The 27,967-nt window shown below is 38.1% G+C and overlaps 1 pseudogene; it reads left to right on the top strand.

Annotated features, from left to right (window-relative positions):
• The first annotated feature begins 8,168 nt into the window (after positions 1-8,168).
• LOC134808511 (PRELI domain-containing protein 1, mitochondrial-like) lies at positions 8,169-9,014 on the top strand (annotated as a pseudogene).
• The last annotated feature ends 18,953 nt before the right edge of the window (positions 9,015-27,967 follow it).

Raw genomic sequence — 27,967 nt, 5'->3', positions numbered from 1 at the left:
ATCTTAGAAAGTTGTTCAGTTTTCCATGGTTCGGATTTTATTTATAATTCTTAGTCTTTAGAATATAGAATCCATACTTAGCAGATTTTTTTTAATGTAAAGATGAGCTGAGGCCAGTATATGCTACTCATGAGAAGAATTCTTTAAACGTGGCACTACTTTTGGCACATGTTAGCCTCTGCCTTTGTGTTATGGGAAACCTAACGTTTAGAATACCTCGTGAGTTGAATACCCAAAAGTAAACTATCCCTTCCCACCGTGAAGCATAGATCTTTAATATATACTTACAGAATTTTCAACATAAAACCCCAAATTCTTCTTGTCAGTTTTCAGTTAACCACTGTCATATGAGAAAAGAAGTCAAAGGAGAGAGGCCCGCTGGTAGAAGTGAGTACTAGAACATGCCTACAACTACACTCGGGAGACTGCTTGCTTCGCTACAACCATTTTGGAAGCTCTGATTTTTTTATTTGAGTTCAGTGCAAAGTTAAAGGGACTGTATTAGAAGATTCTGTGTGAATTGTTCTGCAGACTGGGCCTTTCTGTTTTCTCCGCACTTGAACAAGAAGTCATGTTGACCCCAATTTTTTAAAAGAGCAGAAAAAAATGAAACTACTCATCGAAAACTTATGCCACAAAATTTGGGTCACACATTAGTTAAGTGGGAGGTACAATACCAATTACTTCATTGTTCCTGTCAAGGAAGCCATGAGTCTATCCTGCAAAAATAAAAAAAATTTAAAAAGCAAAGGAAGGCAGCATTCTTGACAGGAACACTTCCCTCACCATTACCCCCGCCCCCACAAAAAAATGTCTGGTGAGATCAAAACATTAAGGAAGAGAACATATTTAAACGTAAAAGAGGACCAGAATGTGCCTCATCGATGACTGTTCTAGGCCATCTTCCTTGTAGGAATTCTAGGTCAGGAAACTGATACCTAATGAGGAAAACAGTTTGAACTTTCTAAAGCATGCTAATAATTAGTATTGAACAAATCCCAATTCAAATATTAAAATAAGGATCTTGAAGTTTCTTATGCTTTCAGCCAAAAAGTAGTTGTGTACAACTTTGTATCTGCATAAGATAATCACGTTTCAGTGTCAACTACCAGAACTATGATAAGCTTGAACCCGCAATAAGAAGGGAGTAAAATGACTTCTCTCAAAGACGCTTAGATTCTCTCAGGTCTCAGCGCACTAATTAGCATACTACCAGTGCCTTCTTTTGCTTGGTCCCCTCAGTGCCCAAGCTGTTTAGGGACTGTCCAATTCAGAGGAAGAGGAAAGAAGACATCCCTAGCAGGAGGATCAGAGCATTGGATATAAACATTGACTGAAATACTCCAAAAGACAAAGAGCTTTTCTGTGTCCTTGACTTGTATGAGATGGCTAACTTTAGAAATATGAAGACCCTCTCTCTTCATCTTAATACTGTAATACTGCTATCATTTTTATTGCTTTCTCCCACATGGATAAAGATCTAGTCATGCATTAAAAGAAAAAAATGTTTCCTTTCTGAAAAGAGATATATTTTCCTGGTTTTTCTACGTGTCAGGAACAACTGAACTCAGAAGGAATAATTTAGATTTATTTACAGTCTGATTCATACAAGACTAAATTGTGACATTTTGTTTCAATCAAGTTTGGCCTTACAATTATGCCACTTTGTCCTGAAGGTGTGTTTTTATTTTTGTAGATATATGATGTACAGACCCTTCATTAGTGATAGATAATTATTAAGTTTAGACATATGTTAATCATTTAGCAAACGGCTAATAACCGATTGCATTTAATGAATTAATCCTTTTTTAAAAACTTCAAAATTCAACTCTCTTTAAATTTGCTGTATTATTATTTACTTTATTCATCAGGGTGATTGTGCTGTGATTACCTGGAAATAAATAGCCCCTAACTAACTTTGCTACATATCTAGACTTCCTTTCAACAATAGCTAATCCAATATGTTTAAAAAGCAAAAATTAAATTTCATTTTTTATAATCAACAACCACAAAATGATTTTTTTGCAGATAATTATAATGCTTTTCATAAGGTCTTAAAAAGTAGAGTACCAGAGACATAAATATGAGAGAAAAGAGCCACTTTCAATAATTTAGTTTAAAAACAATTAACCCTGGGTCATTTCTCAAAGTTAATCTTCTATGTCAGGAAAACTGAGAGTAATTTAGAGAAGCATAATACCTTTTACTAAATATTTCAAATCCTGCACCTTCATCTGTATTGTAAGTAGGTAAAGAGAGAATTATTTAATAACAGTTCAGGCACTCCAAAGCTATGAACACCCATCTTGCAAACATCAAAAACTTGTAAGTAAAGAGATGCACACTCTCTTCACCCAACTGCAAAAACCTAAATTGGTGCCAGTTATGGAAACTTTGAGCTGTCATCTCTTCTCTAGTCCTGCCATTCTCTGTCTTGAGAAGAAGGCTAAGCACAAACCAGGCACAGCAAGGTAATAGTTTTCTCAGAGGGAGATTTCCTCCCCATTGTTGGATCCTTTTTATTATCAAGGCTCTCAGTGTATTAAAAATTAAAGACATATTAAAGCAAGGTTACAACATTTTTAGCATATTTTAAATGTTCCATCCCAACAATGAATTCTAATGACAGTAGATAACCTCAGTAGAAGATAACGTCAAGAATCTAAATTTGAGGCTCTTCACGAAGATGAATACAGACCAAATGGCTCTCCTGGTTCTCTCTATAATTAACTCTGCTATTTACTCCCAGTTTTCATTCCCTTGAAGTTTTTTAACAGGTTTCTCTGCTACCAGTATTTCACACCTACCATCCATCCTCCATAATGCTGTCAGAGTGACCTTTCTAAAATGTCCACTTGGTCATGTTATTTCCATGCTTAAAACCCCCTAAGTTTCCAGGGGTCTGTAGACTTAAGACAGGCTGCTTCCCATGGGGACCACAGAACGCTTTCTTGCTCCAGCCCTGGCCTGCCCCTCCATTCCCATGTCCCAGTGCATCACCTCCCTTCCCTTCGGCCTCTGCACTTCGCACACTTTCCTCGGCTCACCCTGAGCCTGAATTGCTCTCACTCTATCTGCCGGCAAAGAAACTCCTCCTCTTTTAAGATTCACAAGCCTGGTTCACCAACGGTCTCAAGAGGCTCTGGCCATCTTCTTGTTGGCCCTATTGTACCCCAGTTACCTCTTTTGTAGTTTCTATAATGACTATTACACTTAGTTTTTTTATGAGTTTGACTTCCCTTACTATGCTTGAAGTTGCTTGAGGGCAGGGACTGTTTTCATCCACTTTTGTATCTATCCTCAGTGTCTGGAGCACAGGGAGTACTAGATTAATACGTTTTATAATATTTTCATCTTTGTTGTTGGTTTACTTGATTTTTCTTCACTTGTTTCTTTTCCCTTCTCACCATTCCACTTTTGAGTTTTAAAAAATCATTTTAATCTTGACTGATAAGCATTAAAATAGTATTATCAAAGACTTTTATCATGAATAAGTAGGGTTATGTTTTGAAGGGAAATTCTACATAATTTTTAAGAGCCATCAGCTTCTAAAATTCCTTGAGAATATAAGCCTCTCCATGACAATTTCTATACATCTCTTCATCTTCTTATACTTAAATCTACTTCTCTCCAAGCACAGAGAGACAAGAAAAATTTAACTTTTTATTTAATTTTATGATTTCTCTCTTTGGTTTTATTGCTGCAGTATTATTTTCCTGCTACTTGTTCATTTCAAATATGTAATGTTTCTGCTGCATTGTGGGTTAAATGACTTTCATGTGCTGATTTTCCAACCCCGGCACCATCCATGATATCATTTTCTGTGGAGACATGTATTTTAAGTTGCAATCTGCCTCAAAATCCTTTTGGAATTTAGCACATTTGTAGGTTGTGGATTCTCCACTGAGATTAGGAAAACTGTCATGTGCTAATTTAAATTATTCATTCAGCAAGAATTTATTGAGTAATAACATTTGTCAGAATCAACTTTAGGCTCTGAGGATGAGGCATGGAGTTAATTAGGCCCCTGCCTTCAAGATGTTTACAATCTAATGCATAAATTTTGCTAAATATTGGCATGTTTCTCTTTCTGCCTCTCCAATACTGCCCCTTGTGAAAACAAATTCTATTTATGATCTTAATCGCATGGAAATAGTTATTATGAGAATAACAAATTAGCTTTAATCTTTCTGAGAATCACCTCATAAATATAAGAAATAGTTTGTCATGTTTATTTCCTTAAATACCCATTTGAGATCTATTCTTTCTGTTTTTCTTTTTAATGAGATTCCCTCCATCTCAAAGAGATCTGTAATACTTTGTTATTTCATAACATCTACATTGATCCTTGAACACCCTTCTGGAAGGATTTCTCAAGCAATATGCTTATTTTTTAGACCTTTTTTCCTCCAGTCTAGACAAGAGAAGATCCATCCACTATTTGAGGTCTCATTTTTTGTCTTCTATCAAGTAAAAAAAAAAAAAAAAAACTGGGTCTGGAGATATAAGTCTTTAACAATGTACAGTACTAAGCATTTAATGTGTGAATTTGTCTTAAATGGTTATACTTTAATCGGATCACAATTATTCCTGGCAACTAATGGATGTATCTGTAAAATGGAATTCGTCCATTAATGATAGAAGGGTTCCTAAAGATCTTTTAACATGAGATAAATAAAGCAGTATATCAACAGAAGACAGGTATATTTTATAATAATCACCCTGAAAGAGCTATTTCAAGTAATAATTACCCACTCAGGGATGATGGGGGAATTTCTAATGGCTATAGCATAAGAATCACTTACCATGTGGCAAGAAAAACCTGCTATTCCCCCAAGCTTAAAATGGAAACATTCTTTAATGGGAAAATAATGCCTTAATTCACGCTCTTAAAATGTTTAAATTAAATATATAAAATGCAATGTTTTCATCTCTACAGTCTTACTCATTATTTTTCTAAGCATAATTTTTAAATCTATCCTTTATGCAGAAAAAGCTGGTAAAACAGTAGATTCATTTTTTGTTTCCATGGAAGCCTTCCTTCTATAAGACATGTCTTACCTTTTCTAATAATTTTTTTAATGCCATCATTTCAACTTTTGGTGTTTTCTCCCCCTAAGTCTCCAGTTTAAATCAGTTTTTATTTTGTGGCTTGTCTGACTGTGGAGCTTTCCTCTATGAAACTGGTCATTCCACTCAGAAAAAAACTTAGATTTTTGGTGCCAGTCCGAAAGGAACAAATAGGTCAGCTCCTACTTACTATTTTTGGTGAATAAAGGAAAGAGAAATGTCAGTCTGTTCATATATTGATGTATTCATTCAACTAGTATTTACCGAGCATGTATTCTAGACAGATACTAGCTCAGGGACCTGAAGTAAAGCTGGGGAATGTTGACACACACACAAAAATTACTGTACATTGCAGAATGAAACACTGAAATTTTCTATCTGGTGTTCTAGGAGAATAGAGAAATATTACTAAATCCTCATAATATTGTTGCAATTTCAATTAAATAGGGTAAGCCCACTAAGTAAATTCTACTCTTCCTAAGTGCTCATGGCTTCTCTTACCAGGGAACTTCTTAATTATATGGGTTCATCAAAAGATAGAGCTGACTTCAGAAACTCCTGTGGAAAGCTTTTAAAAACTCCTTATATCATTTTTTAGAGCATCTGTAAATCCGTGGCTACTTTCTCACTGTTATTCTATCCGTATTTTTATTGGAAAAATGCAAAGATCCTCAGCAATCATAAATTAAATGTTAATGATTTTTACATTTTCGAGACACTTCGCTTATAAGAAACACACTACATTTCAAGCATGTTCATATGCTTAAGACATCCATCGAATGAACCTAGGTCCACTGAATCTTATGCAACTCACCCAGACTTACTTGAAACCAGTTTTCTCAGTATGGGTGCCATGGAACCTGAATATATTAATCATAAGAAGACTTAACAGTCCACCTTATGGGTCAATCAGAAACGTCAACTCAATCTTTCCCTGTTTGTTATACTCTCTTTTTTTGCCCTACATCTAGCCTTTCAGTTCCTGGTTGGGACCCTCTAACTTGCATCTCAGTGATGAAGCTCCTCCATGTCTGTCCAGCAATAAACTCAGCTTTGGTATTTTTTAGGTCTGATGATCTTTGTATATTGATTCTGATTTGCTAAAGACCCCTAACATGTATTTTGTATTTAAAATTATATATTTACTATGTGTCAGATACTGTTCTTAGAACTTTGCAAATATGAACCTGTATTAGTGCTGATTTGTAATTTTCCTGAAGCAAGAGTTAGAATCACAGATACTTTCAAGAAGCATCATTTAACCAGCCAATGAACCTAGCTGACTGTCCAGTATTCATATCTTATCATCTAGCACTTTCATTACTATTCATCTTTGTTTTTTACTTGTTTCTCATAGTAACTGTCATGATGATTTATGGGCAAAAATTGGCTCAAAGAAGAAAGCCAACTGCTAGAGCTCTTGATAGAAATAAAAAAGAAGGAAAGTAATTCAGAGAAAAAATCTGTTTTAGCCTGAAAATAGAAATTTCCAATAGATTAAATAGTAGCATGTTGAATTTGATGGCAGATCAGATGTGTAACATGAAAGAATTCACAGAACTTTCTAGGCAAAGCAAAAGAAAACCATTTCAGGGAGAAATTCTCATGTCCCTAACAATGCAATAAATGCATACTATGGGAAAAAAAAGTCAATGGACATTGAATTTGTTTTTTGTGTGTTGGGAGGATATGTATGAGAAAGAACTATCAAGGGAGAGAAAGCTGGAAGTTAGAATAAAGTCAGAACACTTTCATACTTATAAAATTAGGGATTCCCAAAGATCTCCAAATCCTTGTAAATTTCAGAGTTCTACCACACTGTTTAAAAAGCTTGAATATTAAATAATTTTTGTTACCCAATGTGAATGTTTTTTGTGATTTTTCACTGTGGTAAAATATAATAAAATGTATAACTTTAGTCTTTTGTTGTTGTTCAGATGGAGTCTTGCTCTGTCGCTCAGGCTGGAGTGCAGTGGTGCAATCTCGGTTCACTGCAACCTTTGCCTCCCAGGTTCAAATGATTCTCCTACCTCAGCCTCCCGAGTAGCTGGGACTACAGGCGCCTGCCACCACGCCCGGCTAATTTTTCATATTTTTAGTAGAGACGGGGTTTCACTGTGTTAGCCAGGATGGTCTCGATCTCCTGACCTCGTGATCTGCCCACCTCGGCCTCCCAAAGTGCTGGGATTACAGACGCGAGCCACCGCACCCCGCCAACTTTAGTCTTTTTTTTTTTTTTCTTTTGAGACGGAGTTTTGCTCTTATTGCCCAGGCTGGAGTGCAGTGGCATGATCTCGGCTCACTGCAACCTCTGCCTTCCAGTTTCAAGCGATTCTTCTGCCTCAGCCTCCCGAGTAGCTGGGATTACAGGCACCCGCCACCACGCCTGGCTAATTTTTTTTGTATTTGTAGTAGAGACGGGGTTTCACCATGTTGGCCAGGCTGGTCTCTAAACTCCTGACCTCGTGATCCGCCCACCTCGGCCTCCAAAAGTGCTGGGATTACAGGTGTGAGCCACCGCACCCGGCCAACTGTAGTCATTTTTAAGTGTATAATTCACTGGCATTAAGTGCACTCATGTTGTTGTGCAGCCATCACTGCTATCCATCTCCAGAACTTTTTCATCATCCCAAACTGAAACTCTGTACCCACTAAACAATAACTCCAAGTCCTCCCCTCCCCTCAGCTCTTGATAACCACTATTCCACACGCTGTCTCTATGAATTTGGCAACTCTACATACCTCATATAAGTGGAATCATACAATATTCCTCATTTTGTGTGGCGTATATTTTATTTAGCATAATGTCTTTAAGGTTATTATTGCATGAATTAGAATTTTATTCCTTTTTAAGGCTGAATGATATTCCATTGTGCGTATATACCACATTTTGATTATCCATTCATCTGCCAATGAACATTTGGGTCATTTCTATCTTTTGGCCATTGTGAATAATCTTACTATTGATGCACAAATATCTGTTCATTTGAATCCAGTCTCCCGACCAGAAAAAAAAAATAAATATCTGAACTCATGGCGGCGGCAGCGGCAGCTGTTTGGGCGCGGTGCGGTGGTGACTGAGCTACGAGCCTGGCGGCGGGTGCGCGCCGAGCCCCGGCCCGGCCCCCCGCGTGCCTCCCAGGCTCCACACCCCTGATGCTGAGCGGGTGCTGAGCCCGCTCCGGCCGGGACGATGGTGAAGTATTTACTGGGCCAGAGCGTGCTCCGCAGTTCCTGGGACCAAGTGTTCGCCGCCTTTTGGCAGCGGTACCCGAATCCCTGTGGCAAACATATCTTGACGGAAGACATAGTACACCGGGAGGTGACCCCTGACCAGAAACTGCTGTCCCGGCGACTCATGACCAAGACCGACAGGATGCCCCGCTGGGCCGAGCGACTGTTTCCTGCCAGTGTGGCTCACTCGGTGTACATACATATTGGAGGACTCTATTGTGGACCCACAGAATCAGACCATGACCACCTTCACCTGGAACATCAACCACGCCCGGCCGATGGTGGGGGAGGAACGATGTGTTTACTGTGTGAACTCTGACAACAGTGGCTGGACCGAAATCCGCCGGGAAGCGTGGGTCTCCTCTAGCTTATGCGGTGTCTCCAGAGCTGTCTGGGAATTTGGTCTTGCCCAGTTCAAAAGCAACGTGACCAAGTCTTTGAAGGGTTTTGAATATATCTTGGCGAAGCTGCAAGGCGAGGCTGCTTCCAAAACACTTATTAAGACAGCCAGGGAAGCCAAGGAGAAGGCAAAGGAGACGGCCCTGGCAGCTACAGAGAAGGCCAAGGACCTCGCCAGCAAGGCGGCCACCAAGAAGCAGCAGCAGTAGCAGCAGTTTGTGTAGCCAGCCCATCACCACCACAGCTCCCCAGACAGTTGGCTTAGCCCCTCTGCCCTCCCTCCATTGTATTTTATCATTAAAAATCAACTTCCAGCCCTATCTACTGTCTGGGTGGTGGGTTGTGGGGAATCCAGTTTGACATCTGCAGTACACCAGGCACGTGATCCACGTTTGAGCCACGTCTGCTTATTCTCCCACTGGGCAGCTGCGGACCGAGGAACAGAGGGGCAGTGACTTGCCCCGGGCTCCAGGTAGCCTGCAGGTGAACTGGCACTAAGTTCTAGACTGTAAACCCCACAAGGGCAGGGCTCTTGGTTTTGTTCTCTGATGTGTCTCAATATCTAGCACATAATAGACACTCAATAAATACTTGTTGATTTCAAAAAATATATATATATATCTGTTGAAGTCTCTACTTTCAGTTATTTTTGTTTATATACTCAGAAGTAGGACTGCTAGATCATATGATAATTCTGTTTAATTTTTTATGGAACCACCATACTTCAACATGAATATTTTTATAGGATTAATGCAGCAAAGCTTAAATGCAAGTAATCATTATCCTCACTGCTGGTTTTAGTAAAATAATTAAAACAAAATTCACACACACTGTTTAATAACTTATTCGCAGCCAGGCATGGTGGCTCACGCCTATAAAATCCTAGCACTTTGAGAGGCTGAGGTGGGTGGATTGCCTGAGCTCAGGAGTTCAAGACCACCCTAGGCAACATGGTGAAACCCCGTCTCTACTAAAATACAAAAAAAAAAAAAAAAAAAAAATTAACCGGGCATGGCAGCTTGCGCCTGCAATACCAGCTGCTTGGGAGGCTGAGACAGGAGAATCACTTGAACCCAGGAGGCAGAGGTTGCAATGAGCCGAGATCGCGCCATTGCACTCCAGCCTAGGTGACAGAGCAAGAGACTCCGTCTCAAAAACTAAATAAATAAATAATAAATTTTAAAAATAACTTATTTGGTGGAGTAAATATCTTGCAAAAGTTCCGTTGTTTCCAGTCCTGGATATCTGTAGCCATATGTGCTCTTCTCTTTCTCTCTGGAAGCTGTCCATTGATTTTTCTTGGTTATTTATGCCCTCTGATTCTTAATTATTAACTATATTTTGATGGCAAAAATCCAAAAGCAGAAGAATTATCTACTGTGAAATTTGTTCATCAAAATTTAGGTTCGCATTTTCCTTTGCCTGTACTTTTTACTTATTTCCTCATACAAGTCAGAAATAAATGACAGTTATGATCATGGTCTGTTAACTTTTGATTTTGGTAGTTTATTTTGCAGTATTTTTCCATCTACATTTGTAAGGAAACAACTTACTTAAATGGTTGGAGGTCTTTTTTCCTCCTTTGATTATAGTACTGTCAATTGTGTTTTCATTTGGTTTTATGAGTCTTTTAATGTAAAAATACAAACGTCCATTATAAAAAAGATTTTTCAAAATCCTTCCAGATCAAAAGCCTAGCCCAAGTATTCAGTATCCATTACAGTTATGCATTTGTGAGAAATAACTTTTGACCTCAAAGTTTTTATAGGAATCAAATGCCAGACAAGCTGTTTTGTATGTCTCATTAATAGCAAAACTGTGGTTTGCTTTATAATGTCAGTGGGATTTATAATGTCAGAGAGATGAGGTGACAAAGGATTAAAATAAAATTCAGTGAAACTTTTTCCCTAACATTTTATTTATGCATAAAACTGAAACTCAGTAATGACCCATATTTCTGCATTTACCTAATTCTGAAAATATAGCATTGCATGTTGTGAAAGTATAATCAAATTAGGAATAATATTCTTATCTGGGGCCATGATGGTATATTCCTCCAAATTTGAAATCTGCTTAAGTTTCTCAGCTGCATAGCCTTAAATCAACTCAGATCTTTAATTGTGTGAGTTCATTTATTCTGAACCAAATGTAATTTCCCTTTTAGGGAGGGATTGCCTTTAAAAGGTTCATTAATAAAATCCTAATGAGGTATCTTGGACGTTGTAGAATACTGGTGTCATTTTTATGAGTTTAGAACAAAAGGATACAAAATATACAGATAAGATTACCTATCAAATACATGAAGGCAAAATGTTCCTGACAAAGTCAGAACATTATAAAATAGTTGAAAATGTTTCCAGTGCCTTCAAAAAACACCAAAGCAATTATTGCTGATACCTTATGAATCAAAGGTCTTGTTTTTTCATCATGAACTGAATTCAGCCGGCACACTTTTGGAAAAAGAAATTGGCACTCATTGTTGGATTGAGAACCTAGATGACCTTATGCCTCTAACGTAGAGGATATAAATGGTCTATTTGTGCAACTATGCAAATATGCAAATACAATGAATGCCAATTTATAAAATGAAAGGGCTAGTTGAATAAATGTAAATATAAAAACAGTAACAGGGACTCAAGGTCTGTAATAAATTAAGGCTGAGACTAAAATAGAAATCAGATTGTGGATAAATAATCATTGTAATAATAGCAGAACTTGAGCCCAACAACAGTAAAATTTTACATGAGGCTATTAGTTGGCATCAAATGGAGGATCAGTGATAATGGGAAGCATAAGAAGGGTATACAAATTTTAGAGGCTGTTAAAATTGTCAAAGGTCAAAATAGTTTTTTAAATGTAGTGACAAATCCATTCCCTAGCTAGGCTCACACATCGTCTTGTGCCCATTGCACAGTTTCAAATTAGCATTTTACTATGCTCTGACATCTGAAATACTAATAGACAAAAATCAGAATAATTGATCTGCAAAGAATCTCAAGAAATTATACCTGGTCTGCCCCCCAAACAGGAGGACACCTAAGCCATTTAAGATAAAATATGAATTCTCTAATTTGTAAATCTTCAGGAAAATTGCTGCTGCTTTTCTTTCTGCTGGTACATTTATCTGTCTGGCTTTGTGACCTCTGAGTTCAGAACAGAAAGTACAACCTTGTTTAAATTAAATCTTCCTCTTTTCTTTATTGGGTCCTCAAAACTGCTGAGTTGATTTTAATATTAAAACAAATAAACAAAAATCCTACACCTAGCTTGTAACTCTGCATGACAAATTCCAGCCCAGGTGTTTTATGATCCAGTGAGAAGTTCTTGAAAAATGAGAAGAAAGAGAGGTTGAATTGTAACATGGATACATTTTGGACTGGATGCCAGCCACTTGAATAAGGTATGAGCGTTTAAGCCTAAAAACTGACTGTATTTTCCTTTTCTTATTTGAACATGCAAAACCTTTTATTTTCATAATCAAGGCCAAATGTATTTCATACTTTGTACTTAAACCAAAACTCAAAAGGAGGATGAAAGAGCATTACCCATGCAAGCAATAGATTTGAGGCCAGTTTTAATTGAAAAGAAAAATCCCACCATCTAGTCATTTTTAGAGCATGAGTTGCATTCACCACACAAATCCTTCATTATTCATACATGGCAGTATGTATTTAATGATTAAGTCTCTAAGGATTTATTTGATAGAATAATCTAAATTTCTTTTTTTAAAGGGCAAATGAAATGTGGTTTTTAATTCTTTAAAGAACAAGTTACAAAGCGTGTAAAAATAAAACACAGGCTCTTAGTTTTTAAAACTATATCTACAATTTGCCTACCCATTGGTTTGTTCATCTGGCTATCAGTAACATACAGACTTGATCTACTAATGGCTAATTATGCAGTTGTTTATCAGCTCATTTGAAACATTTTGAGATTCGGTCTAGCTCAGCAAATTACTGTGCTTAAGGCAGTTCTACATTCTAGAAAATTATAATATCCCCAGAAGGCAAAGAATTAATAATAAAAATCCTCTTTTGTAAAAGATTATCATTGCAGAGCAAATGGAGCAGATCTTCCCTATCCTACTGCATTTAATATTCTCATTTTTCCCCTGAAACTTTGATGGAGAAGCAATGAGAATATCTCTGTTTTATTAACTTATTAAGAGGCACATTTATATAGAACTTGTGCACTGTATTGATTCCTAAAGCTGCACTGCTGCTAAGAGCCAATAATCACAGCAGAGCAGGATGATTCCATTTGTTATCACAGAATGTTTCTGATACTCAGTAGAGCCCAAATTTTCACCCAATTCAGAAAGCCCAGTTTTTTCACTTCTCTCAGCCTCAATTTATTCATCTGTAAAATAGGTGTAATAAAACAAAAGGCGGCCTCTGGATGTTGTGAGAATGAGATAATGCAGTCAATACACCTAATACAATGCCTGTAGATATTAAATACTGTTAGTTTTTGTCATTATTATGGTTATCATCATCATTACCTCTTGTGGTTCAGGAATCAAAGATGCATGCATTTAAGTAGCCATTTGCCTATGTAGTTATGTAACTTCTCAGTATAAATGTTTTCATGTCAGCTGAAAGTTTAAAAGGAACTTACTGTAAGCCCCAGCACTATTTAGCCCAAAACTGCCTTTCCAAGCTAATATCAAATCAGCCAGAATAGGTGGGCTACTAGTATGCAACTGGGATAAATTGCCTAGACCCTGGTTTGGAATTATCCAACCTCATAGCAGCTGGGCTTGATAACATGATATTTTAAAGGCACTTGGTGCCTCTTCTACTGAACTGTGTCAAAGAGTTTTGAACTTTTTCTTCATGACTCAGATTTTGTAGTAGATTTTACCACCTTCATTAGCACTACATTGGATCATCATATTTTAAGAAGAAAAAAAGTCTTTAAAAACTACCCAGATGCCTTACCTAGAACATATGAGACTATTTGCTTTATGGCATTATTTGCATAGAGTATATGTATCATTTCATTTATCTGTCAACCAGGACTACTTTTTCACTTCCTAGTAAGATTTGGTGTGCTACCATTAGCTTATAAATATGGACGGATGTGGTGGCTCACGCCTGGAATCCCAGCACTTTGGGAGGCTGAGGTGGGTGGATCATTTGAAGTCAGGAGTTCGAGACCAGCCTGGCCAAAATGGTGTAACCCCATCTCTACTAAAAATACAAAAATTATCTGGAGGTGCTCGCTTGAACCCAGGAGGCACAGGTTGCAGTGAGACGAGATCGTGACACCTGGGCGGCAGAGCGAGACTGTGTCTCAAATAAATAAATACATAAATATGGCTGAAGCCCTGTGTTTTTATTTTAAACATACTGCATCTTCTGTATATTCAAGGAGTGTGGTTAGTAAGTGCTACTTAGAAGCCAGCCCTAGCGCTAAACTTTGGGGGTAATGGTGGCCCAACTTCCCCTTGCAATTCGTGGCTTCTAAATATCTCTGCCTCTCTTGATTCAGTAAAACAACTAATGTTGCAAGGCATTTCAACTTGGTGAGCAACAAAAGGCTATGATGTTTTCTTTGCCCCCAAAATGTGAAAAGCGAACTATCTAATCAGAAGGGACTAACTCTATCAGTTAGTTTTTCTTTATTGCACTTCATACCCATTGCCTGACTTTTTCCTATTTCAAAATGTGCCATCAATTTTTCCTGAATTTGAAAACTCCTAAGAATAGGCTCTTCTTTATTGTTCTCCAAATTTTCCTAGGGCAAATAAAATCCATTACAGGGGGTTACATATGTAGAAGAGTAAAATGGGATCAGACAAATTAAAATTTCATGTAAGGCTCAGAAGCCAACAGCTGTACAAGTTGAGACCTGCTGGAAAGCAGTGACTCTGAAATAAATTCTTACTCTGTAGACGAATAGGACTTCAGCATGCTACAGGAGAATGTTTTGAGCTCCTTCCAACACTAGACACTGTTTGAATGGGTTATTTTTACTCTACTTATTATAGAGGTGGTTTAGAAAAAGCTAACCTGCAAGGGGCAAAGTGTCTTTCACCAAAGGTTGCCAGAATCTCAATCAAACCCATTACCATGGGCCGTGAAAGCACCACCTTTTCATCACTACCATCACAGCTGTGGTCGTGCTGTTGTTATTGTTGAATCTCTCTGTTCAGCTTTTTATAATTATCATAATTCACCCTAATGTTATGTGATTAGCAGCCTCTGTTGTGGTGAGAATTAAACACCACTCACATAGCGTCTGTGACCTTTCACCCCTTGCGGAGTCGGCCAGGGCTGCATTGGCTGGGAGACAAAGTGCAGAAACCCACAGAGCACCACCTGCACTCTCTCAGGCTGGGGGATAAATGGAAAATTTTACCTTCCAACTGTATGTGTTGCTCTCCAGGCAGCCATATTATGAAAGTTCGATTCCTCCACCTCCCTATAAAAACTAATTTATTCTCATCCTAGGAAGATTTTTAAAGGATTTTGTAAAGTATTGCTTTACAGCATTGATACAGAAGGCAAAGTGACTCTGTTAATAGAAAGATAAGAGTTCTTTAATTTTATTTGCAACATCATTAGATTAATTGTATGTTGGACATTCAAAGAAGAGATTTGGGGAATTTGATGCCTCTTTATTTTAGACTGAAGTCAGTACACATGTGATGAGACCACTGAGTGAGAACAGTTGGCAAGAATGTACAAATAACTAGCCATCCTCTTTATCTAATGAAATACGTTTTCTTCCATGCTAATGTCCTAAGTTTTGTGGAACATTGTTAATCATAAACACTATCGGAATCTGTTATTTAATTTCACAGACCTTTCAGATCATAGCAGCAATTGTTCAGAATTAGAAAATAATTTTCATGCAACTAATATAAGAGGAAAAGTAGTAAAGAGGGGATTTAAAAAATATATGATAAAATAGGCATTTATAGAATGTTGCTATGTACCACTTCTATACTTTCGACAAGATTGACAATATGTAGCGTGATGAGTTAAATTTTCTTTAGCACAGTACAAAATCTCTGCATTTTTTCTAATTACCACTTCCTACAAGTCAGCGCAAAGAGGAATAGGCTCACTTGGTTCAGCTCAATTTCCACAGCTTGACAGGCATTGATATCAAAATTAATTCTAAGATGAAACTTCATAAAAGAAAATCCTATTTGACAAAAAGAACTATTGGGCTTGAATCACAGTTGCATTTGCATCGTGAAATCCCTTTTTTATTGTATAGGAAATAATGCCTAAGGAGAGATTGAATATCCAGAGAGAGTTCATTTGAGGCATCCTGATAGTATCTGCCATATGCAAGTAAAGCAGAAGACGTTTTTATGACATCTTCAGAACTTGAAGATTGAATTACAGTTTTAGTAATCATCAGTTCCCCTTCTCCACTGTCACTTTTTGGTAACATATTGCATAGAAAAGACTTATAGTACCGGTTTTATAAGCTTGCAATAAAAATATAACAACTGTTGTATTAAATTATTTAAGTTGTAAACCATTGTGAAAAAGGAGAAAAAGTTTTATTGACATGGAGGCTGAAAAACTGATTATGATGGAGAGCAAAATGTATTGTACTGATTACTCCCAAGTTTTTCCCTGGTTTAGCATATTGTAAATCTTCAGGGTATCTTTCAAATCAAGGTCTGGGTATGAGAAGTTCTTTTATTTATTGATAATTTAGAACTGGCCGGTGGCAAGAAAAAAATGGTACCTGTGTATTTCCAGGTTACCAATTTATTTTAGAAGAGTTATAAATGCAAATAAACTAAGTAAAAAAGAGGTAATATAGACTCAAGTAAATGTTTCTTTTTGATGAAAAGAAACCTAGTAAATATGAAATAACTACATTTCCCCAGGGAAATTTAGACTCTAGAGATCGTCTAATGTTTCTAGAAATATTTTTTTCTTACCTTATATTGGTTTTATGGGCACTTATTACCTCTGCTATTTAGCAGACTACCATTCTGCTACTGTGTGCAAAGATTCTGGGCTAAGATGTTTTCTCCTCTCCAGGCGTCCTCCATATTCACTCCATTGGAAAGTCTACCCTTCCAATGTCAGACTTCTTCAAGAACTTTCTGTTAATCGGTGCCTCCTTTCCCTTGTGTTTCTAGCCCACACTGGGAATCTAGGTGCATTCTCTGGCTTGCTCAGAATGTCAGCATCCCATATTTTTGCACTCACACTCTTCCTCAGTGCCCCCAGGATTGCTGGACACTGAAACATGGTTCATATCAGGCTCTACCCACCTCCCCCCTACACACACACACCTTGGCCACCCAGAAGAAAGAAGGAATTTCCATGACTAAATAATCAGATTTTATTTCTCTAAAGGAAATTAGAATAGGGAAGACACGTATTTCTATGTGGTAAATCGAATCACCCAGGGGATGCACAATAACTGGGGGTTATTCCATTCTTTAGCATGATCCAAGACAATAAATCAGGCACTCTTACTTGATGCTGTAAATGATTTCTCCCTCTCACCGAGACTCAACAGCAGCAAGCTGGACATATTCTCACTTTGATGGCAGTGATATTACTAATAATGTAACTTATAGGTGTCAAGAACTGTATGTTTTTTAATCCTCGCAACATCCAAATAAAATAAGCATTATTCTGATTTTACAGATGAAGAGATTTAATTCTTGTTCAAAATCACATAACTAAAAAGTATTAAAAATCAGAATTCAAATTAAGCACAGGGCACTTGAGGGCTTACCAACTCTACTACACTGATAATGTAATGATTCCATCTCTAAGTCACCGTCACCAAAAGGAAAGAATAGGATAAGAAAGAAGTATGGAACATGTCATGTTCCTCTCTGGATTCTCCCATGCATTCATTTGTCACACATTTCTTGAGTGCAGGTAATATATCAGATTCTATCCTTGTTCTGTAAAGATAAATAATTTATAGTCACTGCCTTTATTATTCACTGGGAAGGAAACCCGGTGAATGATTGAAGTTCACTATGATGATGTAATTGAAATGTATACAAGGTGCTATGAGGACACTGGAAAAATTTAAATTCCAAAGAATTCAGTGTTTTTACTTAGTGATGGCCTTCTCTAGGACAACAGTAAATCCCCTAAGGGTGAATCCAGCAGCTCTTTGTCCTCAACTAAGACATTCTATGAATGTAACTGTCTGCCTCCCCCTCCCTGGACTGAGAAGGAAGCCACTTAGCTAGGTCAACTCCACTCATTTACCTGAAACCAAAGGAGCTTCCTCCTTCTTCCCACACCTCTAGCTTTATGGCCAGGAGCACTCAAGTCAGTTTGGAGCAATTTGGGTCAACAATTTGGAATTGGAAGATAATTATCTTGGGCTACTTCCCTGACATCTGGAATCCAGGAAGGCAAATTTCTTGGTTTAATTAGATCCCCCACACCTTCCTTTCTGATCCCACAGCAAAGATACTTGAAATTAAGTAGCCACAGATGTATGGATAACTAGTAACAAAGCCACCAATTCCTGTGGGCATGACCTCTATCACTGAGACATTCTGCCAAGCTGGCTTCATTGTATGGACATGGCCCAGTAGTCGAGAACTATACTGTCTTCTACACAACATCCAAAGATCACCATGACCCCCCACTGAGAATAGATCAGAAAACACTACATGCTTTTCATTCTTTTTCTTGAGATAGAGCCTCACTCTGTCACCCAGGCTGGACTGTAGTGGTGTGATCTCAACTCACTGCAGCCTCTGCATCCTGGGTTCAAGTGATTATCCTGCCTCAGCCTCCAGGGTAGCTGGGATTGCAGGTGCACCCCAGAACGCCTCGCTAATTTTTGTAGATTTTTAGTAGAGTCAGGGTTTCTCCATGTTGGCCAGGCTGATCTTGAACTCCTGACCTCAACTGATCTGCCCACCTTGGCCTCCCAAAGTTCTGGGATTACAGGCATAAGCCACTGTGCCCAGCCCCCATTCTCTTTTTTTTTTTTTTTTTTTTTTGAGACGGAGTCTCTCTGTCACCCAGGCTGGAGTGTAATGGCACAATCTCGGCTCACTGCAACCTCCACCTCCCAGGTTCAAGCGATTCTTCTGCCTCAGCCTCCCAAGTAGCTGGGACTACAGGCACCCGCCACCACGCCCAGCTAATTTTTGAATTTTTAGTAGAGATGGCATTTCACCATGTTGGCCAGGATGGTCTCAATCTCTTGACCTCATGATCTGCCTGCCTCGGCCTTTCATGTTTTGTATGAATAAGAATCATGAACTTGCATTCACAGTATAAGTCACTATAGGCACAAGTCACTAAGTTGAGCTTCCTAGATGTACAGTTTCATAGAAGAACCATATGTTTAAAAAACCTTAGTAAAGAAAACGTAGCAAAACTTTTTTTTTTTTGAGTCGGAGTTTTGCTCTTGTTGCCCAGGCTGGAGTGCAATGGCGTGATCTCGGCTCACCACAACCTCCGCCTCCTGGGTTCAAGTGATTCTCCTGCGTCAGCCTCCTGAGTAGCTGGGATTACAGGCTTGTGCCACCACGCCCGGCTAATTTTGTATTTTTAGTAGAGACGGGGTTTCTCCATGTTGGTCAGGCTGGTCATGAACTCCCAACCTCAGGTGATCCGCCCACCTCGGCCTCCCAAAGTGCTGGGATTACAGGCGTGAGCCACCGCACCCAGCCAAGGTAGCAAAACTTAATACACGATCCAACATGGCTAGAACCTCCTTTCTTTAATTCAGGGTAACCGGGTTTTTTTTCTTTCCTAACTAGGTGAATGGCTAATATCATTATAGTAAAAGCCTATTCATTATTCTACAAAGACAGGAAAAGAACAGGTTGTTTGGTCCTTGACAACAAAAATCTATGGGGCTAGAACTAGAAAACTCTTGAAAACCAGGTTGCCTGACTCACCTTGAATAAACAAGGCTATTAAGGGCTTTTACAGGTTGAGGGCTGAAGGGAAGAGAATCTTCAGAGGGTTTCTTTGACCTAGAGTGATGAAATATGTGGCCACAGAGCAGGGCATATGTACTACCCTGATCTGCCCCACAGATCTACCCAATAGATCATTATGGATGCCCAGGTGGGGTTAAAAGCCTCCTAAAGACTGAGCAAGTGAAGGACAATCATCTAACCCAGGAACTGCCGGGGACAGTATTTTCTTTAGGGAAGCCTGGCGAAGACCTGGGCCTGAAGTTTTTATGTAGTGATAAAAGATTAGAACCTTATAACCTACACTTTAGAGAAGACCTGAAAGGCAAACAAAGAAAGGAGTTGCACACACATACATTGTCTAGAAAATAAATATTTCTACAGTTTATTCTAGAAAAGAGAGAATATACAATAGCTTGGTCTATCAGAGATCAGCTGGTTTCAACTGCAGGAAAATGTCATACAGAGATAAATATTTTATAACTAGATACGGCAGGCCTTGAGGATAGCAACTGCTATTGCTTACCATAGGAGATTATAAATATGGGCATAGCTATGAATAATAACTAAGATTGGTGACAATGCAGTAATTTTTCACCTTACATATACCCTCAGACAGTAGGTGTTAATGTCTTTTAATATAAGGGACAATGAATCTATGCAGGAGACTTAGTTGAAAGTGCTGGTTGGTTTCACACCAGCTGTCAAATAGGCCTTTCAAAACTCCTTTATGCATTGGAAACAGTGACCTGGGGGTGAGAGGCTCCTAGCCCAGAAACTGATCCCTTGAGCCATACAGATCTCAATCCCGGACGATTGTGATTAATCCATGCTGACAAACCAGATTTGGATCAATAGAAATTATCTGTAACAAGAAACTAATTGTGTATTTAGTAAATTCATGGAAATTTTTGGTGACTTTAAATTTATACGGAAAAGACCCTATTGACTTTTGAGATCAAAATTCATACCACTTTAGGGTAATATTGCCTTGGGTTATAATAAATTATGGTCGTCCACCTTCTCTCTTGGGTAATATATGGTCTGAAGGCATCTAATCTGTTTCATCTTAAACTATGAATATTCTTTAATTATTATTTAGAGAGACTTTAAATCTCTATTTACATAATGTAGAATCTATTTACATAATGTAGAAAAGCACAGAACATGTACCTCTTATACTATTTTCATACGCCATTCCTGTTTAAATGAAGCAGCAAATACAGCCAATTTCAAACCATGTTACAATCTCAGTTCAAATTATGCAGTGGCTTAGAATAGTAAAAAGATGTCCCTAAAGTTGCATCCTCTTCAGGGTATCAGAGGCCTCAGGTGTTAGAGAGCTGCTGAGAGGAGAAGTGGATGAACCAATGAACCAGTGTTGAATTTATATTGTACTTTTCACACAGGAAGATTCTCTAGGCCTTCAGTACACCTACACGTGAATCCATGTGTGACGACGTCTAACTCTTTTCACTTAATTTCCTTATGGACCATTTTTCTGGAATGGAAGATGGAAAATTTCAGCCAGCCACAAATGGACTGAGACTCACCAGTCTCATTTCACATTGAGCAGGTGTCCCAGACAGGGTTTGAAACCAAGCTACAAAGATTTTTAAAAAAGAAAGAAAATACCTATTAGAACTAAACAGATGGCCCTGCATAGGAGCTTATGTAGTCAGCTTCAACTGGGTTTGTCTTAGTATCCAGGAGTAAGCCCTGCCTCATAATTCTTTGCAATTTAGTATTATTAAAATCCTCTTTTTTGCAGAAACTGCTAACATATCTAATAGAAGGACCTCACTAATCATTTCACTCTCAAGGAGGGAAAAAGTCTAAAGGCCAGGGCTTGAGGTCACAGGTCTATGAGGGAATGCTACAAGGCCTGTACTTTATCAAATACAGGAACTATAAGAAGCCTTCACCTCTGAACCAGGTTGCTCTTTTTCTGGCTCCAAACAGAACTGTTCAAGCCATTCTCTGCCTTAAATGGGTAAAAACCCCTTTCAATATTCCCTAGAATCCTCTAGCATGCCTGCATTACTTGTATTTAAGATTTTAAGCAGACTATTAGTGTTTGTTCTGAATAGTTGTACCACTGTGCCAAGCACATGTAGGGCAATAGGTGAAAGGGTAAAGAGCCCTTGTTTGATAGAATTTACATGCTGTGTGAGTCTAAATTATTTAGCTGCCTGATAGAAGTTTTATAAAGCCTAAATATCCATAAGCTTAACAGATATGCAGGAGAACTAAAAAACTGCTTGTTTTATTTCTTCAAAGGTCACGCTTTTTTCCCATGACATAACAGTAAATAGCATGACAAAATGCCTTCAATATATCATAAATTTATGAAAAATAACCATTGACTTCTCAGGATAGTTTAGGATATAAATACTTTGAGATTAATGTTGTAGATGCTCTTCAAATATGAGCAAGAAATATTGCCAAACTCATAATTGTTCAAATAAATCATGAATGTGATATAAATTAAAAATTAGAATGGTATTAGCCACACACAGGAAAAAAAATAGTTCTAGAACAGTGCACTTTACTCATAAAATATATTGGGTTGAAATTGTACAAATCTGAAAACCATTGAGAGCAGACCTAGATGTAACTGAAAGTCTGTTTAATGTTGTTCTCTGATTGTCTCCATATTATAAGTTCCCTGGCTCAGTGGAACCATCTTATAGATTAAAGTAATTCCTGAGCCCGCTAGTGTGTTTACTAACTATCCTAATGTCACTTAAAAGAAACAACAAAGCAGAAGCAACCTTAAAAAGATATAACACCAATGTTGTAGTCCCTCTTCCAGAATATTTAGCTATTCTTCAATCTATACTACCACCCTGACACGTCACAAAGCTCCATTCCTGTGTGTTATCTAGATGTAACATATCTCCAGTTGAATTTTCCTCCCTACTTCAAACCTTATAAACCAGAGGTCAGCAATGTATGTCCCACAGCCAATGCTGGTCAGCCACCTGTTTTTGTAAATAAGGTTTTACTGAAACTCAGCTACACATACTCATTTACATATTGTCTGTGGCTTCTTTTGCCTTACGACAGAGTCGAGTAGTAGCAACAAAGATATGTTGGCTCACAAAGTCAAAAATATTTGCTATGTGACCATCTTCAGAAAAAAAAAATTGTCGACCCATTATAAACAAAAAAACTTAGGATCTCTTCCAAAAAATGTGCCTCTTCTCCATTCCTACTACAACTTTAATTTGGGGGATTTATCATGATATGTTCATATTACTGCGTGGCCTCCACTCTAGTTATATGCTGCCGCGTAATAGAATACCCCAAAACTTAGTGAATTTAAACAACAACCGTTGTATTATAACTTATCATTTTGTGGATGAGAAATTTGGGCAAGGCTTAGCTGAATGATTCATTAACAACAGTCAGTCATTGGAATTCATCCGGTAGCTGGGCCTGTCTTGAGGGTTTAAGGCAGCTTTACTCACATGTCTGGTGCCTTGGTGAGCAACAGCTGGACAACTGGATTCACCTGAGCCCTTTTGCCTGCCCCATATTCTCTGGGCTTCTCCAGATGATCTTTTTCTGCAGGATGGTTAGACTTCTCATATGGCAATTCAGGACTCCAAGATACCAAAATGGAATCTCCCAGTCCTCTTAAAGCCTGCTGGCACAGTGTCACTTCTTCCATGGACCATCTGAGATTCATGGGGAAAGGAAATACACCCCACCTTTCAAGGGGAGGAATTTCAAGGAGCTTGTGGCCATCTTTAATCTGTTACTACCTCCTAACTGGTCACCCTGCCTCAAATCTTTTTTCATACTCTGGCCGTATATTCCCAAAATCTCAATTTCATTCTATCTTCCCCCTTCTCAGAAACCTAAGATGGCTTCCTCTAGCCTATTTGGTTTAAATTCCTCTCCCTGACATTCATAACTCATTATATAAAAGGGTCCTACTATAATAATCGTACCTAATTTTGCATTAGTCTCTGTTTGTTAATCATTAGTCTGTTTGTCTTACATAGTCCTCGCCTTCCCCTACTCTGTTCTGTATCACAGGGAAGCTGACCCCTGCAGGATGTTTTTCCTAGGCTCCTTGTCAACTTCAGACTGGGCCTGGCAAATAGGAGACATTGGTGGGAGATTAGGGGGTGGCAGAAGTCAAGTTATTTCTCCTTCTCTCTGCTTCATGCAGATCTCTGGAAGTGATTGCATTTTTATTCCTCCTTTGCTCCAGATCCAACTGGTTAAGGTTCTCTAGTTCCATCATCCTCTGAGTGACCCTGGTTTCTGAGCTCCAGAAACTCTGTATTCTCCCTTGTCATTCCAACCAAAGCATTGCTGACAGCTTCCCGAAGTTTCTCATCTCTAAATTGCTATACTGTCTCCTGTTCATCATCCCAGGCTTTGATCACCTTTAAAGTAAATTCCCTGTATTAAATTCCTTCTATTTAAAATAAACTCAAGTAGTTTCTGTTCTGATTAGACCCCAGCTGTTCTCAACACAAAGTATCCACTCCAGGCTGGGCAATTTTGTACCTGGCCCTTCAGCCCCTATGTGCCTGTTATGGTATTTCTGGCCTGGACCTCTGGCCTCATTCTTCAAAGCCCAGCTCAAGCTTCGTCTTCCTCAAAATGCCTTTCAGCATCACTCCAGTTTTTACTCACCTGACTCTATCATTCCTTGGTGACTTTCAATGTGTCTGTCTTCCCAGTTTGTAAGTTCATTGAGGAAGCTTGTACTTGAATCCTATTCCCCACAGTTCCCACCACAGTGCCAATGCACACAAAGCACTCAATAAATATTGCTTATTTGCTTCAATATAATATCTTTTAGGTCTGACTAATTTCTATGAGACATCAGGGCTAAAATCATCCGTACTCCTGAATGGAGTGAATTTAGGGATGCTTTTTTGGGTTAGTGATACTCTTAAGTTTTTCCCATCCTGGATGAACATGTTATAATAGACAGGGAGAGACTATTTTTGTTTTGTGGTGGCAGGTAGTGACTGTTAGGCACACAGTATAATTCAATGTCCTATATGAAGTAGATATCAAATATTAAATGAAAAGAAAAAGCCTACACCATAACTGATGGATTTGTGTGGAAAAGCCAATGAAAAAAATATTTAAATATGACAGTCTTTTTGATACTTTTATAAAGTACCATTAATTCTGGAATTAAAGAACAAATATGATCTACATATATTTAAATAAAATCATAATAAAGGAAAATGCCACAGAAAATAAATATAAGTTAATAAATCTAAAATCCAGTCTTTCATGTCTCACATTTCTTATGCCCTAGATCCATATTTTATTCTTTTTCCCCTGATACCTTAACAAGTGCTGGAAACATCAGAGATTCAATAAACATTTTAATTGTTTGAAAATATCTAACAGATGATGTTCCTGCCATCTAGTTGCAAAATTGTCTTAAGGGATTATTTTGTGCAAAATTGTTTAATTTGGGGGTTTTGTTTTGCAAAATAAAATACTAATAAGAAAGTTTGCTACAGTATTTACTGTTTTCAAGCCAAAAAAACATGTTTATTTGGGACCAGAACATGGTCCAGTTTGAGTTCTTAAGATCTGCTATAACTAACTAACTCAGCTTCTAGTATTTCAAGATGACATCAGAAGAAGCTTTGCCTTTTTTTGCAAAAAAAAAAAAAAAATGTATAATGGCTGGCTAATTTTGAAAATGAATTTCTTCTCTGCTGCTCCTCTCAACCACAGAGACAGTCATTTGAATGCTTTACAGAAAAGGCCTCAAGCCTCCTCAGATTTCACCTTTTCATTGCACTGCTGATCATTTAGAGGGCAGACGTGTTCCAGACAGCTTTAATTAAACTGTACTGAGGATGCAGATAGATGTCAATGGAAATGATCCATAACATGAGTCTAAGCATGTATTTAACAGTGTTCCATCCAGTTCAATCACCTTCTAGCATTTCAGTGGATTTACATTCATGTAGCAAAGACTGAATGTGTATATGTATTTTTTAAAAATCTATCTCATTAGTGGCCATATGCTTCAGCTTCAATGGATACAAGAACTGTCTGCAATCTGCCAGGGATTTAGCAGCATCAATAATTTGTGAATAGTCATGTTGGTACTGGTCGAAGGGTTAAGTGCTCTGCACTCCAGGGGCATCTCTTTTGGGATTTGAACCCTTAGTTGACTGTTAGGAACCTTATCCCCTGTGAGGTTTCCTACTACATGCTGCTTGTCAGATGCATCCAGCTGTAGCTGGGAAGCATTATTAGCTCTGGGATTTAAAGATCCGTGTTAAGTACTGATAGAATGGTGTCTTTGACTTAAAAAGCAGGGAGAGTATACTGTGGCAAACTCAAGGAGGTTTTCATGTTCCATGTTAAGTATGCGTTCTTTCCTTTTGCCTATTCTTTCATACACTCCTTGTGAAAAGATTCCACAGCATCCTTTTGAGAAACAGTTTATATTTAACATTTCTTCCTAGAACTTCCTAGTAAATTAGATTGCATCAGCCAAAGTTCAAACATAAATGTCACCTTAAAATAAGAGAAGGTGCCGGGTGCAGTGGCTCACGCCTGTAATCCTAGTACTTTGGGAGGCCAGGGCGGGCAGATGACTTGAGGTCAGGGGTTTGAGACCAGCCTGGCCAACATGGTGAAACCCCATCTCTACTAAAAATACAAAAAAATTAGCCAGGCCTGGTGGCGGACATCTGTAATCCCAGCTACTTGGGAGGCTGAGGCAGGAGAACCGCCTGACCCTGGGAGGTAGAGGTTGCAGTGAGCCGAGATCGTGCCATTGCACTCCAGCCTGGGTGACAGAGTAAGGCTCCATCTCAAAAAATAAAAATAAAAAATAATAAGAGAAGTTTTGATATGAAAAGCATTGCTTCTCATTCCCCTACCCAGAGAGTGAAGAACAGGTAACATGAATGATTTTTGAAGTTTAACGTATGATACTAGTCTTGAATTAAGATTTCTCAAGTGTAGTTGTTTTAATACCAACAGCAACAAAGGTCATGTAAAAGCTTTTACAGCATGTGCTAGCCTGTTACTTCATGTACGCATAACCCTCGTCTGTCTTGTTCACTCTTAGAGGCTTTGCACTTGTCACAGTGCCTGGCAGATAGTACTTAATGAATGTTGGATGGATGGATGCATGGCAGAAAGAGACAAAGGGAGAAAGAGAAAGAATGAAGGAAAGAAAGAAGAAAACACTTGGAAAAAACCGTTTAGTTGATCTGATCTGCATGCAAGTATTTGCTCTCAGTAATATTTTCTAGAAGCTGTTCTAAGAGGATCTGGGGGTGGATGTTTAGCATAAAACATGTTTCAACAGTTTTAATGGATATGGATTTCTGAGATAACTTACATTATTATGACCTGTTAGTAGTAGTAGCACTTAGTTCACTTGTTGAGTAAAGGATGGGAACAATTATGTTGTGATGACAGATTTCCATTAGGTTTTTTTTTTTTTCTGCCACATATCTAGACGTGACTTAGTTTTAATGTACCTGAATACTCCCATAGTAAAGTGTATTGTGATTTCATCAAGGAGGGCAATAATTATTAAGCAGAGGAATCTTTAGTCTTTCTCTCTTTGAATATCTAACTGATCTTAAAAATAAAGTGGTTTGTCTATTTGCGGTTGATTTTCTACATGTGTTTGTTTCCAGTAATTCCTGCCTTCTTACCCCGGAGTAGTTTAACCCATCTCTTAATTGTTCCTAGCTGATGTCTAGAAGGTCTTTTTAAACTTCTTAACTGCACAGTGAGCCCTCAGTGGACACCTTGATTGTGTTTGTTTGGGAAAATGCCAAGCACTAATGAGTATTTTGTTTAATGTAATGGAAACTGAAAGTACATGGCTTCTTCCCTGACTGATCAATGCCCACTTCTGTTGTTTGAATGTATCTATACATTCTATATTCAAAAAGAAATGTCACAAGAGGGCAGAGCACTTAGTGTCTGCCCAAGGAAGGACTTGAAGATTCAGAAGTTTTGTTTATTTGGGCCCGGTATAGACAGACAGTACTGGAGTTAGTACTCTAGGGCCTCCTCCTCTGTGCTCAGATATGCAATTTTTATTAAACCCAAAGTCCATAATCTTAAACTTTTTCATGTTAATTTAACAAAATAATAAGGGAATGAATTATGTTGTTGAATTCTAAGCCAGGCAGTATCTACTTCTAAGAAGTTACCCATTTTTATTTCATCATTATTTTTTATAAAATATTTGGTGTATATTATATTTACCTTATTGTTTGCTTTTTCTGAAGTTCAAATCACAATGTGTCCAACATAAAATTTTCAGTAAATAATTAAAGCATTATTTCTTAGTTAAATAAACAGTAGTATTTGCAGAAAAATGAAATCTTAAGCAAC

This window comes from Pan troglodytes, chromosome 16 (genome assembly GCF_028858775.2).
Source record: "Pan troglodytes isolate AG18354 chromosome 16, NHGRI_mPanTro3-v2.0_pri, whole genome shotgun sequence".
NCBI classification, from domain to species: Eukaryota; Metazoa; Chordata; class Mammalia; order Primates; family Hominidae; genus Pan; species Pan troglodytes.
The sequence above is the reverse complement of the archived record's forward strand: the minus strand, read 5'-3'. Positions and strand labels throughout refer to the sequence as shown.